Raw genomic sequence first — 7,500 nt, 5'->3', positions numbered from 1 at the left:
CAGTCTATTGTAGTGTATATTTGTGAATAATGTATCTCAAATATTACACTCTGAGAGAATGATGAAAATGTAATGTATTCTTGCTCTGTATACTATGTGCAAGAAAGTGAGAAGTAAAATGAAGGGTGTAAGAGAAGCAGGAGAAAGGGGTCTTAATGGAAATGTGTAATTTGGCCTTTAAAAATATAGATATAATTGTTATGTATACATTTTCATTTATCTTTCTCTGACATATTGTGGACATGCATTTATTTAAACCAGCTGTTTAGATGGTTTGGATGGTTATCTGTTTCCCTAATCTGACAAATCTTGACATTTAAATCTTGAATGCTCATGGTATTGCTGTTTTTTAAACTCATGTTTCTTTGTGCACATGGACAAATAACAATGGTAGCTGGGGCATGAAACCTGTCAACTTTGCAGCCATCTGAGTCATGCCAACTGTGTGTGACAAGTGTCACAATGAATGTGATTCTGTGTCAGATCTGCTTTGACACAGTGAAAAGTTTTTGGTTTTTAGGGAAGGGAAGTGCTCCAACGACACACTCTGCATCTCCATCTCTCTGCCTCTGTTAGTCGCTTTGTTTCACACACATAAAGAGAGAGAGACAGGGGGGGGACATCAAGACATCCACCAGAACGGACTTGGTTGAAGCACTAACTTTTATTTCACCACGACATCTGTCATAAACCTCCGCTGCGCCTAAAACAAAGATTCAATCAGAGCTTTAACAACATGTCAAATCAAAATTCCGAGCACATTTTTTCCCTCTCCCTGCTTTTCTGTCTCTCGGTCTTTTACAGCCGTACCAGCCATGCACGTACACATGGGGAGACAGACATGTACATACAGCACGGATGCTACCCGGACTATTAAACTCCGAGCTGCCCAACACGCCACTCTCTCCAAACTAAGCGCACAGGCATGAGCAGCCGGTTTCAAGCTGCCCTCTCTGTGAATTGATTCTACTATGAGCCTACACGAATCTCTCCTCTAAGGGGCGGGGGTGAACGGCTGCAAACAGCGTGTGCAGTCCGGTTCGAAACCTCACCGGATCTCACACAAGCAGAACTACCTGTATTCAAACATTATTTCGCGAGTGTTTCCATTTCGAAAAAACAGAGAGACGACACATTTTTCAAGTGAATCCGTGGTATCGCCCAGGTTGTGCCACCCCCGCGCTGCGAAATGGAACATTCCACAATTTATTCCAGGGAAAGACTGACAGTTTTTTGGGTCATGAAGCAGCTGTTCAAGTCAGCGGCTGGTCCCCCCTCCGCTGGAATAAGAAATTAGTCCATTTTAAAGTAAATAACTAAAGCCTCTGGCCGATAAGAAGGAATTATAGAATGATGTGCAGGCTCAATTTGACGGAGAGAGAGACCCCAAAACAGTTAAATCCAATAAATATGATTTTTTTCCCCTCCCTCCTCCTCCATCAAATTATTAAACACATTGGTGCTAGAGTTACCCCAAGTTATTATCAACACAAGGGAAGATGGGAGGCTGTATACCATAAGCAACGTACTCATCATTGAAGAATTACATTTGCAATCTATTCCTATGTGGTGCGTTAATAAGAACGACTTATTTTCAAAGTGATATGATTTAAATGCACACTTAATGATGTGAAATCATTTTTTTTTTGCTAGACCTTAACAGCTAGGCCAGCCCTATAATTGCAAATGTTCGGGAGTGATTGACTAACTGAGGCTACATCGTTTTAGTTTTAAAACAAATCACTTTTGCTACGCTTGCGCCTTCTGTCCACACTACTCTGGAACGGCTAAAACTGAGACTTTTGGAAACGCTGCTAGCCCTATTTTAGTTTGAAAACTCAGGGCTTGTGTTGTAGTCTGGACAGGCAAAAACGCAGACCTTTGAAAATGATGATGCATGGTCGCTCCCTGATTGGGTCTTATCAATCATGACTACCAGTGATAAATGCTAAATAAATAACGTATTACATGTTTTACTGACCTTGTTGTTTTTGCCAGCAGCTGTTTGCAGTTGAATTCTGCATTTCAACACTACAATTTTGCTGCTTCTCGTTCCTTGTATTCTCTGCAACTAACCAACTGCAGATTAGACATTCTCCTTCCAGTTTACACCGGCATGCGCATGCCCAGTGTACGTGAATGGTCATATGATACAGGTTTTCAGGTCTGATGGTATGGACAGAGATCAGTTCTGATACATAGCTTAAATGGTCGTCTGGACGAAGATCGTTTTCGTCTTAAAGCGGCTAAAGTTTAAATTGAGTTGGAGTTCCCCATTGGCCATTGCTCTTTCAAAACGAATTGGTGCCAACACATTCTATTAAGGGGGAGTTTACAACCCAGAGTGTTGCCAACTTAGCGCATTTGTCGTTAGATTTAGAGACTTTTTTTTTCAAACAAAACTAGGTATAATTGTAGTATATGGCTGGACTGTGAATGGGTGCCAATCCTGGGCTTAGGGCTACGCCTCTTACGGGCAGTCACCTCACCCTGGTTTCCTGGCTGCTCGACAGCTGCAGGAAAATGGAGTAGCGCTTTCAGTTCACTGAGCCTTGCCTCCATTATGGCAAATAAACTACTTTCATTACATGTACCATTATTATTAAAGGAGGCAGAGGAATAACTAAACATATGATACACTGAGCAGAGAGAGCAGAAGAGTTGCAAGGAGAGAGAGAATTAACTCATTGGTAACTGCTAAGCTAAAGAAACTAGCAGATCTGAATAGGTTGTTTTGGTTTTTGAATGAAATTTTAGGCCCCTGAAAGTCATGCAGAGAACCTCCGTTTCCTAATTGTCAAAGCTAATTGCCAGTGTTACTGATGGTAATACTGTTTTGCTGATATTGCTGTAAACGCAGGCTCCATTTGTGTCAATTACCACTCCACTTAGTTGGAGTTTGACAATAATTTGATGAATTGGAAGCGAATGCATTACAGTGATATGCAATATTTGTATATTTCTAAAGTATTTTTTCTTCTCTCTGACTTATTAGGTCTTTACATGGAATTAATACATTTGTTGAATAAGACCTGTTTGCTGTGGTTAACACACTTATCTTTTTGACCTTTCACTGCAGGTGCTATACTTGTGTGTAATTAATACTTCACACTTTAAACACCTTGAATCTATAAATTGAACATATTCCAGCTATTAAAGGGTTGCGCCTAGAGGCACTTAGTTAGGTGACATCCAAGTATTATGCCAACATATAATTAGGCTTCATGAATGGTTCCTGCTGTATCAAATCAGTTTGAAACCAGTTTGAATCCTGAGTTAGAAGTGCTTTTTGTTTCATTTCTGTGTTAAGGAAATGTCTTAATCCCTGTTTTCAGGACTGTGGAACTAATACTGACTGTGGTTCATAAAGTTAACTGTGAGACTTGTAATGTGTTGAGATTTCAGTTAAGAATAGGCTTGGCATATGTTAAAGATTTAGTTTTAAAGTGCCACTGAATCCTGCATCAGTGGAAGTGTGTAGGGGAATACTGATAAATACATAAAGCTTCATTTGTGATCTCAGATTACTTAATTGTATTATTTTGCTGAAAACACAACTTTTTCACTTTTTCATTCAGATAAACTGGTCTCATGTGTAACTGTTTACATTTCCTTAGTATTATGTCTTGTCTGGTAAATGTAAGAACCTGAAATTAACCCAAACCACGGACAATGCACTGTAACATTTTTTAACATAGGGAGGTTCTCTGTTGAATTCTTTTTTTTTCTGCAGCACTTTGTTTTATCCATGTTTTTAGCGATGATTTGCATGTATGTCTTGTGTGTAGTATGGCACAGGTTTGATTGTCTACAGGTAAATATAAAGAAGTTAGGGCCCGGCTACTATTAAACTTGTTAGTATTACAGTAACACCAAACCCATTCACTTTATTTGGTGTTCCTCCACATGACATCTCATATCTTATTTCAATTATTTCTTCTATTCTTTTTTCATCTTCTCTTCTTGTCTCGTCCACCTGATCCATTTGTCTCTCTGCCTCTACATTTCTCTGTCCCTCCACACCACTCTCCATCTGTTGGCTTCCCTCCATCTCTTCTTCCATCCCCCTCTCGCCTGTCTGCCCAGAGTCACCAGTCATCCACCAGCATGCGTTCCTCCTTTGGTCATAATGGAGATCATATGTTGAAGCCAGCGCTGAAACCCAACACGGGACGTCCACATCAAATAAAACCTGCTGTCAGCAGCGGGGCCTGGCTCTGCCAAGGGGAGTGAAACCATATCTGTGTCGGCCTCACCAACACACCATAAAATGGAAGCCCAAAAGACCAAGAGACATACAGACAGACAGACCACACCTCTCTGGTAGACATTCCAGTCTCCCCCTGCAAAACTACAGTTTCTGTCACATATAGGTTGAGAGGTTTTCAGCCTTTTTCAGCCGCAAAGGCTTGTAGTTGTCAATCACTCAGAAAAGAGTGAGATGCACACTGGTTTGACTGTCAAGCGATTTGTTTAATCGCATGACAATTCAGTGTATGTCATCTTAAAATGTTAACACAGTCTTTGCAGTTCGGTCATCATTATCATTGTTGTATTCTCATAAGTCATCTGATATTCTTGTTTGTTGCATTAGCTTCCTTGCCTGAATATATGGATTTTCCGACAGCACATAGAGTAATGCTGCTCATCCTGATGCACTTTGTTGACTTGTGAAATGTGTACATTTTTTTGCCAATGAACAAAACGCAGCTGATTTCAAGTTGGCTTGCAAGTTGGTCTACATGATTATGATTATAACCTTGATTTGACCATGAAGAGTGATTTTCAAATTCAGAGAGAGTCTACATTGATCTGCAGAGAGCATGACAGGTCACCCTGGACAGCTGAGACTCAAAAATGTACATTAGCCTATAACTCCTGAACAAGCAGCAGCTCGAGTATGGGCTAGATGTAGTTTGTTGCCATATTTGGAATGAGATCCAGTTGAATCCCTACCCAGCATTAATGAACTATACTTTGTTCGGAAGCACAAAAAATGTCAATTCTATCTGTGCAAAGCATTTTAAGATCCGAGCAACACTGCAACAACAGGTACTTATTTCGTGCTATTGCTTAATTTGCTTATTTTTTGTGTAAAAACAGAAATATAAAAATACATCTGAGCAAGTTTGTGCCTCAGTAAGCAAACTCCAATGTCTTACCTTGCCAGACCAGAATCATGATTGTAACAGTAACAGCCATTTTCAGGCTTCTATCCAAAAAGGGGGTGTTTATGATTAACTGGTGAATATCAGATTATCAGAAATCTAAAATGGTGTATGTGTGTATGATTGTAATCTGCTGAAACCATTGGTTATTTATTTATTTATTTATTTACAGTAGATTTGGATTTTAAAGGACTTCTTTCATGTGAGGGACTCCCTGTGCAGTGTTACACGCATGTTGCTTGCGGTCCTCCACCCATTGTATAAGGTGGAGGCACCATTTCTTAGCAGATATGACTGAGATTGAATTGCCCTTGCAGTGCCCATGTCTGAGCAGTGGAGATAGAGAGCCAGTGTAAGAGCTGGAAGATGGATGGAGGATTTGCGGTGATGGTACTGCTGCTGGGGGAAGGTGGAAGCTGGAGTGTCCTGTTGTTCGTCAAATAGCTGAGAGATCAGATGCTATCGGGCCAAGAGGTGTCTGCTCTGTTCGGCTCTTCTCTGCAGGCTGAGCACTTCACGCAGCGGCTAGTTTACGTAAAGGATAAACAGTGACCTGGGGGTTGTAATCCACTAGCAGGCCGAGCAAGAGCTGTGTGGATTACTGGAGGCTAACTGTAGCCTCTCCACTTGTTTTACACCTCAAGAGGATCCTAATTGAGTTAAATCTCATTATTTATGGCTGGCTATGGAGACAGTAATCAGAGTGGCTGGTGTGTCTTTAAACAGATCAGTCAGGAGCCGTGTCTGTTAATGCAAGAATGTGCACACGTGCCCACCACACACACACGCACACACGCACGCACACACACACACACACACACACACACACACACACACACACACACACACACACACCACACACACACACACACGCGCGCGCGCACACACACACACACACACACACACACACACACAGTTCAGTTTTCAGGTTGCTCTCATGAGAAGACTTAGCAGTGGGAGGAGATATGTTCTGTGGTGTTTGGTGTGCGTTTAGATGTGTTGGGTGCACCTTTTATTCTTGTAGGTTTTGAAAGGTGCTATGTAAATACAATTTTACTTACTTACTTGCGTTAGACAGCAAGAGGAATCACATGGAGGCATGAGGCACTTTAGCTTTGGGCAAAATGTACCTGGAGAAACGAACATCACCGTCACTAGTAAATGACAAATATAATGTTTTCATTAAACAACAGTTAAGAAGATATTTTCCTCTCTTTTATTTCTTCTGATTTAATGAATCCAGCTGATGTAGATCCAGAATATTCATTGCATGCAGCTACCTAGACCAGCAATTTCCCGTATTATTAAAAGGCAGGGATCGTTGATATGAAGATATGAAGATATGCAGTTTCATTGCTGGTTGATATGAGAATTATGAATGGCGACAGAGGGCATGAGCTGACCCTGTGTGGAGTCACTGTGCTGAGGGGTCTGCAGCTCTACTGATAGACAATAGGGAAGAGAAACTCCAAGAGCAGTTCACATAAATGTCACGCTTTCTGGACTGTTAATAAAAAAAAGAACTGGGCTCACGATAAAAGCTTTGGAGGAGAAAAAGAAAGAGAAATTAAGCAAGCAAGAAAGAAAAATAAAGACAGAAGAGGAGGAGAAGAGAGGAGTGTGATAATATATTTTAGACAAAAGAGGAAAAGATATCACACAATATGGCGTTGGAGAGAATTCGCAAAGATTTTGAGATGGTTGGGGTGAGGTGATGTGGAGCCAAGTGAAAGAGAGAGAAAGAAAACGAAAGGAGAAAGATGGTGGTTTGGGAGTATAGAAACCTCTCAACCATATGCATTTTTATGTCTGCAATATACATGCAAATGCCGGCATGCATGAGCAATGCGAAATCCATGAGCAGAGCAACATTACCCTGAACAGCGCCAAACTCCAGCCATCAACAAACGACAGACGGAGCTGCAGATAGCAGGACATCTTTGGCATTTTATCCTGTCAATCATGTCCTGGTTGTGACGGCGCCTAGGCCTCGAGACCAATGTCCTTCTTTGGTTGCTGGGATTTGGGGAGTGGCTCATGAGGAGTGATGGCTGACACTTGGGTTGGTGTGACTGCTAGGTGCCTGAGCAGACAGGTTATACTCGCTTGTGGACGTGTACTCAGACAGCTGCAGAGACCATGGAGGACTAGTTGTTTTCATTTATGCTCCCCTTGGAGCACGCATTACCTACACGCGCAGTGGATTGTGAACTATGTTTTCTGCACATGCACATTGTAAGTTGACGACATCCATACTAGAAGAAGAAGAGCTGCTTTGCCTACTTTACTTATTCCCTGCTTTCAAGGTTATACACTTAGTTTGGCTGGACTT

Source organism: Seriola aureovittata, chromosome 6, assembly GCF_021018895.1.
Source record: "Seriola aureovittata isolate HTS-2021-v1 ecotype China chromosome 6, ASM2101889v1, whole genome shotgun sequence".
Taxonomy (NCBI): domain Eukaryota; kingdom Metazoa; phylum Chordata; class Actinopteri; order Carangiformes; family Carangidae; genus Seriola; species Seriola aureovittata.
The sequence above is the reverse complement of the archived record's forward strand: the minus strand, read 5'-3'. Positions refer to the sequence as shown.